Source organism: Pygocentrus nattereri, chromosome 9 (genome assembly GCF_015220715.1).
Source record: "Pygocentrus nattereri isolate fPygNat1 chromosome 9, fPygNat1.pri, whole genome shotgun sequence".
In the NCBI taxonomy this organism is placed as follows: Eukaryota; Metazoa; Chordata; class Actinopteri; order Characiformes; family Serrasalmidae; genus Pygocentrus; species Pygocentrus nattereri.
The window spans coordinates 518,087-528,988 of record NC_051219.1 but is presented as its reverse complement, the minus strand read 5'-3'; the positions used below and the strand labels follow the sequence as shown (position 1 = coordinate 528,988).

At 44.0% G+C, this 10,902-nt stretch overlaps 3 long non-coding RNA genes across 3 annotated transcripts; all 3 read right to left on the bottom strand.

Moving 5' to 3' along the window:
* Positions 1 to 656: 656 nt before the first annotated feature.
* LOC119264015 lies at positions 657 to 1,756 on the bottom strand. Its single transcript, XR_005130705.1, has 4 exons — positions 1,649 to 1,756; positions 1,495 to 1,572; positions 1,038 to 1,147; positions 657 to 785 (listed from the first exon to the last, which is right to left on the bottom strand). It is a non-coding gene; the product is annotated as an uncharacterized LOC119264015 (long non-coding RNA).
* Positions 1,757 to 4,349: 2,593 nt separating this feature from the next.
* Positions 4,350 to 5,449, bottom strand: LOC119264016. The gene is made up of 4 exons (XR_005130706.1): positions 5,342 to 5,449; positions 5,188 to 5,265; positions 4,731 to 4,840; positions 4,350 to 4,478 (listed from the first exon to the last, which is right to left on the bottom strand). It is a non-coding gene; the product is annotated as an uncharacterized LOC119264016 (long non-coding RNA).
* A 2,588-nt stretch (positions 5,450 to 8,037) lies between these two features.
* LOC119264017 lies at positions 8,038 to 9,139 on the bottom strand. The gene is made up of 4 exons (XR_005130707.1): positions 9,030 to 9,139; positions 8,876 to 8,953; positions 8,419 to 8,528; positions 8,038 to 8,166 (listed from the first exon to the last, which is right to left on the bottom strand). It is a non-coding gene; the product is annotated as an uncharacterized LOC119264017 (long non-coding RNA).
* Between the last annotated feature and the right edge of the window lie 1,763 nt (positions 9,140 to 10,902).

The following is a 10,902-nucleotide window of genomic DNA, read 5'->3' as shown; positions in this document are numbered from 1 at the left end:
TCACATCACCAACAGCCACTGGTACATGGACCACACTGATAGTGTCCAGAAACTTGAAACCCGTTAACGAAGGCTTACACACCACCACAGCCAGTCTGTGACTTCCAGCACTGCCATTCATCATCTCTCCCAGCATGTATACATAGCCTAAACTTGACATGAGCTTGAAGCCCTGTGTTCAATCCGGCCCACCGTACAAGCAGAGTTTACTTTAACACACCGCCCCACTTTCACCATCACCAAAGCGGCTAAGGTTTGTTTACCGAGGGGCAAGTGACCTTCCCCCATTAAGATGCCACAGAACTGCCCCAGCTGAATAAGCTTTGGATTCTCTCTTCTCCTGGTTGAAAGGTTGATAAAATGTGGATGCAGCATAACTGGACCACCAGTGGGAACCATATAACCCATTATACCAGAGGTCTTCAAATACAGTTTCTGGTCTTGTAGTCCACTAAGGAGTTGGACAAAATACAATTAGTCATACCTACCAGCAAATATGAGAATCAGGTACCAGATTTAAGGTCAGGAAGTGAAAATTTGATGGTAATAAGAGGTTACGGCACAAGAATGAAAGCTTGACATGGCGTGCTGGTGTCAGTCAACAACCCCAGGTAGACTTCTGTATGCATTGGATAAAGACTACACAAGCCACAGCATTCAAGACAACCCAATTTTATTCAGGGATGAAGAATCCAGGAGGCATTGAACTGGTAGGGTCTGTGAGCTCATGGTCAGACGCTGCAGAATTATGCAATATTGACACGCACTTGGGTCAGCCAGGTTCCCTGGAACAGTCAAAGTAAAACCCTTCACTCCTTTAGAAGGTTATTGCTCAGATAACTTCACATAGAAACAGCCTTTCCTCAAGCAGAGATGTTCCTCATTGCAGATGCTGGAGCCTCAGCACAGAATAGGGTTCATTCGGCTCCAACAGCAACACAGCTCATGGAGAGTTGGATCAGCAGAACCAATGAACTCTAGCAGTGCTGCAGCTCCAGGCCTGGTAGTGAGGAACCCAGCCTGAAGTCTCACTTTACCTTCACGTTTTCTCCTCATTTCAACACTACAGCTGCAGGATCTCCAGAGCCTGAATCTCCAGAGCCAGAAGCTCCATCTCCATCCCCCTGCAGTGTTCCACTGTCAGTGTCTGGACAAAGATTTTAGACAAGATGAACAGGGTACAAGTAAAGCCAAGTACAGTAAGACAATCCTACAAGTGAAGTATTCTTTCCGCAGTACTCCAGTAGAACAGGCCTGTCGAATCCTGGTCTAGGAGATAGTTGCAATATTCAGATGCACCTGAAGGCCTGCATTACCTGGATCAGGGTGGGAGATCTCTAGGACCAGGATTGGGCACCCATGCCTTCAAACAGCCAGTTACTAGGCTTATGGAAGCCAAGACTCAAGTGGGCTTCTTACTCAAATTTTCTGTTCCACCATGAGACAGTATAACAGCTGCAATAATAACCCAGTGAAGGGTGAAAGTGTTCAAACCTCTGTAGTCTCTGATCAGCCGTGATAGGGTGAACCCTTCTGCACGTGCCTGCTCATGCTCAGCCAGAAACCCCAACACTGCAACAAGAGAGGATCAGCCAAACTGCTTAACATGCAGACTAGCTACCTACCAGAACCTCAGAGGTGAACTCACCATTAGAGACCAGCACAATCAGAAGAAAACCCACAACGACTCTCTGAGAAACCATCCTGAAGATCACCAAAAACCCAACCGAAAGACAACCATGCTACACTACACTGCGGAAGGGTCATTAAATAGCAGCAGTGATGGAGCTCAGGTGTGAACCTCACCTGAACATCGTTAAGAAGGCTGGCCCGAAGACTGATCTGAGGTTCTCGGCACCAACTGCTGGACAATGAGTGGTTTCACCAAAACATGTCAGATAACTGTACTGTTATTAGCTTAGCTACAGTTTAATTTAAGATCAGTTTCCCAGAAAGAGAATAAGCCCAGTCCTGGACTAAATAAACACCAGCTTTTACCCTCTCATTGTTGACGGGGCATGGGAGTTTGCCAACCCAGTCTACATGTATTTCATGGATTTGCAGAAGGCTTATGACCATGTTGCTTGAGATATCTTGACCCCGGGGTTGTCCTAGGACCCGCTGGAGGTTATTATATCTCCAATTTGGCCTAGGAGCAACTTGGGGTCCCCAGCAATGAGCTGGAGGAAGTTGTGGGGGACAGGGTTGTCTGGGATTCTCTGCTCTCTCAAGTGCTACCATGAACATATCTGGACTAACCAGTTAACGATGATGGTGGTGATGAAGGTGATGATGATGATATCTGCTATCCGGTGTGGACCAGACAAGGAAGGGATCCCTTTATGAGTCTTCGTTTCCTCTCAAAGTTTCTTCCTGTTGCTCTTAGGAAGATTTTCCTTGCCACTGCCCCATTTGCGATGCTCACGGGGGCTTGGACTTTTTCTGTAAAGCTGCTTTGTGACAACACCTGCTGTAAAAAGTGCTATATGAATAAACTTTGCTTGCTTTGCTCATACATAAGACTTTGAGTTATTAAAGATATCCAAGCAGAAAATGCACTTCTGTTACACAATTGTGCATTAAACCTCAATAAATCCAAGCTTTCAGTGGGTTTAAGATCAAACTCACACAAGCTCGTTCCTCCATCTCTCAATCTACATATTGTAGCCAATAACCTATGAACTCTGTATGCTTTAAATGTAGCCTTCCTGCTTAAAGTACATCTAATCAAATGTCTCCCTCCAAATCTTCACAGACAGCTGTTCAGTACACCACCATGTATGTTCATTATGTAACTGTCAGGGACTGAAAGAAGGAAAAACAGAGAGGAACAGGAAGCAGCGTTTTAGGAACAGCTGACCTATGGTTGGTGTCAAATGGTCTATATGCAATTAGATGAATTAAATGTTTATGATTGTGAAAATGAAGTCATAAGAAAAATGACATGTTGAAGATTTTGCATTTCTCACTCATTGTTTTAACTTCATGAAATTAACCATATTTAAGGCCTTTGAGCAAAAAAGGTCAGATTTTCTTAGTCCCATATCTTGCAGTGAAGCTCATGTTCAGATGAGTCACATGGATTTGATCTACTCATCAGAGGCTTTTGCACAAACCTGCGGAGGTCAAACATCTTTATAGCAAAAGAGGGACAAACTGCACCGAATAATAAAGGAATACTGAGATTTTCTGAAATTCATAAAATTTGGTAAGATTCCAATTGTCCTCAGATCGTGGCTCTGGTAATGTAATTTTGAGTAAAACTATATTAATGTGAAATAACATTTTAATCTGCACTCTCAGACTGTTCTCTGCATTTTCCTGCTGAGTGATGGGGTACACAGAGCTCAGAGCTGATGGAGTTTGAAAATTACTGTAGTATTGAATCATGTAGTCAAACCTACATGACAATAAAACCTGGACTATGATGAAGTGTCTCATCAGTGCTTATGTATCCATCAATAACCAGAGAAGCCATAGTAGACCATTCATGTTCAGACAGTCAAGATCCTCTCCAGGATTATGTTCCAACAGTTCTCTTATACCTGAAAGTTCACACCCCTGCTGCTGGTTTGATCCGATCCCCTGGTTCCCAAAGTAAGTCCTAGAGAAGCCGTGCTCAGATACCAGAGAGCTTCCTCATGACTGACATGGACAAAGTAACCCAGCTCTAGTAAGCATGGAAAGAGAAAGTCACATCACCAACAGCCACTGGTACATGGACCACACTGATAGCGTCCAGAAACTTGAAACCCGTTAACGAAGGCTTACACACCACCACAGCCAGTCTGTGACTTCCAGCACTGCCATTCATCATCTCTCCCAGCATGTATACATAGCCTAAACTTGACATGAGCTTGAAGCCCTGTGTTCAATCCGGCCCACCGTACAAGCAGAGTTTACTTTAACACACCGCCCCACTTTCACCATCACCAAAGCGGCTAAGGTTTGTTTACCGAGGGGCAAGTGACCTTCCCCCATTAAGATGCCACAGAACTGCCCCAGCTGAATAAGCTTTGGATTCTCTCTTCTCCTGGTTGAAAGGTTGATAAAATGTGGATGCAGCATAACTGGACCACCAGTGGGAACCATATAACCCATTATACCAGAGGTCTTCAAATACAGTTTCTGGTCTTGTAGTCCACTAAGGAGTTGGACAAAATACAATTAGTCATACCTACCAGCAAATATGAGAATCAGGTACCAGATTTAAGGTCAGGAAGTGAAAATTTGATGGTAATAAGAGGTTACGGCACAAGAATGAAAGCTTGACATGGCGTGCTGGTGTCAGTCAACAACCCCAGGTAGACTTCTGTATGCATTGGATAAAGACTACACAAGCCACAGCATTCAAGACAACCCAATTTTATTCAGGGATGAAGAATCCAGGAGGCATTGAACTGGTAGGGTCTGTGAGCTCATGGTCAGACGCTGCAGAATTATGCAATATTGACACGCACTTGGGTCAGCCAGGTTCCCTGGAACAGTCAAAGTAAAACCCTTCACTCCTTTAGAAGGTTATTGCTCAGATAACTTCACATAGAAACAGCCTTTCCTCAAGCAGAGATGTTCCTCATTGCAGATGCTGGAGCCTCAGCACAGAATAGGGTTCATTCGGCTCCAACAGCAACACAGCTCATGGAGAGTTGGATCAGCAGAACCAATGAACTCTAGCAGTGCTGCAGCTCCAGGCCTGGTAGTGAGGAACCCAGCCTGAAGTCTCACTTTACCTTCACGTTTTCTCCTCATTTCAACACTACAGCTGCAGGATCTCCAGAGCTTGAATCTCCAGAGCCAGAAGCTCCATCTCCATCCCCCTGCAGTGTTCCACTGTCAGTGTCTGGACAAAGATTTTAGACAAGATGAACAGGGTACAAGTAAAGCCAAGTACAGTAAGACAATCCTACAAGTGAAGTATTCTTTCCGCAGTACTCCAGTAGAACAGGCCTGTCGAATCCTGGTCTAGGAGATAGTTGCAATATTCAGATGCACCTGAAGGCCTGCATTACCTGGATCAGGGTGGGAGATCTCTAGGACCAGGATTGGGCACCCATGCCTTCAAACAGCCAGTTACTAGGCTTATGGAAGCCAAGACTCAAGTGGGCTTCTTACTCAAATTTTCTGTTCCACCATGAGACAGTATAACAGCTGCAATAATAACCCAGTGAAGGGTGAAAGTGTTCAAACCTCTGTAGTCTCTGATCAGCCGTGATAGGGTGAACCCTTCTGCACGTGCCTGCTCATGCTCAGCCAGAAACCCCAACACTGCAACAAGAGAGGATCAGCCAAACTGCTTAACATGCAGACTAGCTACCTACCAGAACCTCAGAGGTGAACTCACCATTAGAGACCAGCACAATCAGAAGAAAACCCACAACGACTCTCTGAGAAACCATCCTGAAGATCACCAAAAACCCAACCGAAAGACAACCATGCTACACTACACTGCGGAAGGGTCATTAAATAGCAGCAGTGATGGAGCTCAGGTGTGAACCTCACCTGAACATCGTTAAGAAGGCTGGCCCGAAGACTGATCTGAGGTTCTCGGCACCAACTGCTGGACAATGAGTGGTTTCACCAAAACATGTCAGATAACTGTACTGTTATTAGCTTAGCTACAGTTTAATTTAAGATCAGTTTCCCAGAAAGAGAATAAGCCCAGTCCTGGACTAAATAAACACCAGCTTTTACCCTCTCATTGTTGACGGGGCATGGGAGTTTGCCAACCCAGTCTACATGTATTTCATGGATTTGCAGAAGGCTTATGACCATGTTGCTTGAGATATCTTGACCCCGGGGTTGTCCTAGGACCCTGCTGGAGGTTATTATATCTCCAATTTGGCCTAGGAGCAACTTGGGGTCCCCAGCAATGAGCTGGAGGAAGTTGTGGGGGACAGGGTTGTCTGGGATTCTCTGCTCTCTCAAGTGCTACCGTGAACTTATCTGGACTAACCGGTTAACGATGATGGTGGTGATGATGGTGATGATGTCTGCTATCCGGTGTGGACCAGACAAGGAAGGGATCCCTTTATGAGTCTTCGTTTCCTCTCAAAGTTTCTTCCTGTTGCTCTTAGGAAGATTTTCCTTGCCACTGCCCCATTTGCGATGCTCACGGGGGCTTGGACTTTTTCTGTAAAGCTGCTTTGTGACAACACCTGCTGTAAAAAGTGCTATATGAATAAACTTTGCTTGCTTTGCTCATACATAAGACTTTGAGTTATTAAAGATATCCAAGCAGAAAATGCACTTCTGTTACACAATTGTGCATTAAACCTCAATAAATCCAAGCTTTCAGTGGGTTTAAGATCAAACTCACACAAGCTCGTTCCTCCATCTCTCAATCTACATATTGTAGCCAATAACCTATGAACTCTGTATGCTTTAAATGTAGCCTTCCTGCTTAAAGTACATCTAATCAAATGTCTCCCTCCAAATCTTCACAGACAGCTGTTCAGTACACCACCATGTATGTTCATTATGTAACTGTCAGGGACTGAAAGAAGGAAAAACAGAGAGGAACAGGAAGCAGCGTTTTAGGAACAGCTGACCTATGGTTGGTGTCAAATGGTCTATATGCAATTAGATGAATTAAATGTTTATGATTGTGAAAATGAAGTCATAAGAAAAATGACATGTTGAAGATTTTGCATTTCTCACTCATTGTTTTAACTTCATGAAATTAACCATATTTAAGGCCTTTGAGCAAAAAAGGTCAGATTTTCTTAGTCCCATATCTTGCAGTGAAGCTCATGTTCAGATGAGTCACATGGATTTGATCTACTCATCAGAGGCTTTTGCACAAACCTGCGGAGGTCAAACATCTTTATAGCAAAAGAGGGACAAACTGCACCGAATAATAAAGGAATACTGAGATTTTCTGAAATTCATAAAATTTGGTAAGATTCCAATTGTCCTCAGATCGTGGCTCTGGTAATGTAATTTTGAGTAAAACTATATTAATGTGAAATAACATTTTAATCTGCACTCTCAGACTGTTCTCTGCATTTTCCTGCTGAGTGATGGGGTACACAGAGCTCAGAGCTGATGGAGTTTGAAAATTACTGTAGTATTGAATCATGTAGTCAAACCTACATGACAATAAAACCTGGACTATGATGAAGTGTCTCATCAGTGCTTATGTATCCATCAATAACCAGAGAAGCCATAGTAGACCATTCATGTTCAGACAGTCAAGATCCTCTCCAGGATTATGTTCCAACAGTTCTCTTATACCTGAAAGTTCACACCCCTGCTGCTGGTTTGATCCGATCCCCTGGTTCCCAAAGTAAGTCCTAGAGAAGCCGTGCTCAGATACCAGAGAGCTTCCTCATGACTGACATGGACAAAGTAACCCAGCTCTAGTAAGCATGGAAAGAGAAAGTCACATCACCAACAGCCACTGGTACATGGACCACACTGATAGCGTCCAGAAACTTGAAACCCGTTAACGAAGGCTTACACACCACCACAGCCAGTCTGTGACTTCCAGCACTGCCATTCATCATCTCTCCCAGCATGTATACATAGCCTAAACTTGACATGAGCTTGAAGCCCTGTGTTCAATCCGGCCCACCGTACAAGCAGAGTTTACTTTAACACACCGCCCCACTTTCACCATCACCAAAGCGGCTAAGGTTTGTTTACCGAGGGGCAAGTGACCTTCCCCCATTAAGATGCCACAGAACTGCCCCAGCTGAATAAGCTTTGGATTCTCTCTTCTCCTGGTTGAAAGGTTGATAAAATGTGGATGCAGCATAACTGGACCACCAGTGGGAACCATATAACCCATTATACCAGAGGTCTTCAAATACAGTTTCTGGTCTTGTAGTCCACTAAGGAGTTGGACAAAATACAATTAGTCATACCTACCAGCAAATATGAGAATCAGGTACCAGATTTAAGGTCAGGAAGTGAAAATTTGATGGTAATAAGAGGTTACGGCACAAGAATGAAAGCTTGACATGGCGTGCTGGTGTCAGTCAACAACCCCAGGTAGACTTCTGTATGCATTGGATAAAGACTACACAAGCCACAGCATTCAAGACAACCCAATTTTATTCAGGGATGAAGAATCCAGGAGGCATTGAACTGGTAGGGTCTGTGAGCTCATGGTCAGACGCTGCAGAATTATGCAATATTGACACGCACTTGGGTCAGCCAGGTTCCCTGGAACAGTCAAAGTAAAACCCTTCACTCCTTTAGAAGGTTATTGCTCAGATAACTTCACATAGAAACAGCCTTTCCTCAAGCAGAGATGTTCCTCATTGCAGATGCTGGAGCCTCAGCACAGAATAGGGTTCATTCGGCTCCAACAGCAACACAGCTCATGGAGAGTTGGATCAGCAGAACCAATGAACTCTAGCAGTGCTGCAGCTCCAGGCCTGGTAGTGAGGAACCCAGCCTGAAGTCTCACTTTACCTTCACGTTTTCTCCTCATTTCAACACTACAGCTGCAGGATCTCCAGAGCCTGAATCTCCAGAGCCAGAAGCTCCATCTCCATCCCCCTGCAGTGTTCCACTGTCAGTGTCTGGACAAAGATTTTAGACAAGATGAACAGGGTACAAGTAAAGCCAAGTACAGTAAGACAATCCTACAAGTGAAGTATTCTTTCCGCAGTACTCCAGTAGAACAGGCCTGTCGAATCCTGGTCTAGGAGATAGTTGCAATATTCAGATGCACCTGAAGGCCTGCATTACCTGGATCAGGGTGGGAGATCTCTAGGACCAGGATTGGGCACCCATGCCTTCAAACAGCCAGTTACTAGGCTTATGGAAGCCAAGACTCAAGTGGGCTTCTTACTCAAATTTTCTGTTCCACCATGAGACAGTATAACAGCTGCAATAATAACCCAGTGAAGGGTGAAAGTGTTCAAACCTCTGTAGTCTCTGATCAGCCGTGATAGGGTGAACCCTTCTGCACGTGCCTGCTCATGCTCAGCCAGAAACCCCAACACTGCAACAAGAGAGGATCAGCCAAACTGCTTAACATGCAGACTAGCTACCTACCAGAACCTCAGAGGTGAACTCACCATTAGAGACCAGCACAATCAGAAGAAAACCCACAACGACTCTCTGAGAAACCATTCTGAAGATCACCAAAAACCCAACCGAAAGACAACCATGCTACACTGCACTGCGGAAGGGTCATTAAATAGCAGCAGTGATGGAGCTCAGGTGTGAACCTCACCTGAACATCGTTAAGAAGGCTGGCCCGAAGACTGATCTGAGGTTCTCGGCACCAACTGCTGGACAATGAGTGGTTTCACCAAAACATGTCAGATAACTGTACTGTTATTAGCTTAGCTACAGTTTAATTTAAGATCAGTTTCCCAGAAAGAGAATAAGCCCAGTCCTGGACTAAATAAACACCAGCTTTTACCCTCTCATTGTTGACGGGGCATGGGAGTTTGCCAACCCAGTCTACATGTATTTCATGGATTTGCAGAAGGCTTATGACCATGTTGCTTGAGATATCTTGACCCCGGGGTTGTCCTAGGACCTGCTGGAGGTTATTATATCTCCAATTTGGCCTAGGAGCAACTTGGGGTCCCCAGCAATGAGCTGGAGGAAGTTGTGGGGGACAGGGTTGTCTGGGATTCTCTGCTCTCTCAAGTGCTACCGTGAACTTATCTGGACTAACCGGTTAACGATGATGGTGGTGATGATGGTGATGATGTCTGCTATCCGGTGTGGACCAGACAAGGAAGGGATCCCTTTATGAGTCTTCGTTTCCTCTCAAAGTTTCTTCCTGTTGCTCTTAGGAAGATTTTCCTTGCCACTGCCCCATTTGCGATGCTCACGGGGGCTTGGACTTTTTCTGTAAAGCTGCTTTGTGACAACACCTGCTGTAAAAAGTGCTATATGAATAAACTTTGCTTGCTTTGCTCATACATAAGACTTTGAGTTATTAAAGATATCCAAGCAGAAAATGCACTTCTGTTACACAATTGTGCATTAAACCTCAATAAATCCAAGCTTTCAGTGGGTTTAAGATCAAACTCACACAAGCTCGTTCCTCCATCTCTCAATCTACATATTGTAGCCAATAACCTATGAACTCTGTATGCTTTAAATGTAGCCTTCCTGCTTAAAGTACATCTAATCAAATGTCTCCCTCCAAATCTTCACAGACAGCTGTTCAGTACACCACCATGTATGTTCATTATGTAACTGTCAGGGACTGAAAGAAGGAAAAACAGAGAGGAACAGGAAGCAGCGTTTTAGGAACAGCTGACCTATGGTTGGTGTCAAATGGTCTATATGCAATTAGATGAATTAAATGTTTATGATTGTGAAAATGAAGTCATAAGAAAAATGACATGTTGAAGATTTTGCATTTCTCACTCATTGTTTTAACTTCATGAAATTAACCATATTTAAGGCCTTTGAGCAAAAAAGGTCAGATTTTCTTAGTCCCATATCTTGCAGTGAAGCTCATGTTCAGATGAGTCACATGGATTTGATCTACTCATCAGAGGCTTTTGCACAAACCTGCGGAGGTCAAACATCTTTATAGCAAAAGAGGGACAAACTGCACCGAATAATAAAGGAATACTGAGATTTTCTGAAATTCATAAAATTTGGTAACATTCCAATTGTCCTCAGATCGTGGCTCTGGTAATGTAATTTTGAGTAAAACTATATTAATGTGAAATAACATTTTAATCTGCACTCTCAGACTGTTCTCTGCATTTTCCTGCTGAGTGATGGGGTACACAGAGCTCAGAGCTGATGGAGTTTGAAAATTACTGTAGTATTGAATCATGTAGTCAAACCTACATGACAATAAAACCTGGACTATGATGAAGTGTCTCATCAGTGCTTATGTATCCATCAATAACCAGAGAAGCCATAGTAGACCATTCATGTTCAGACAGTCAAGATCCTCTCCAGGATTATGTT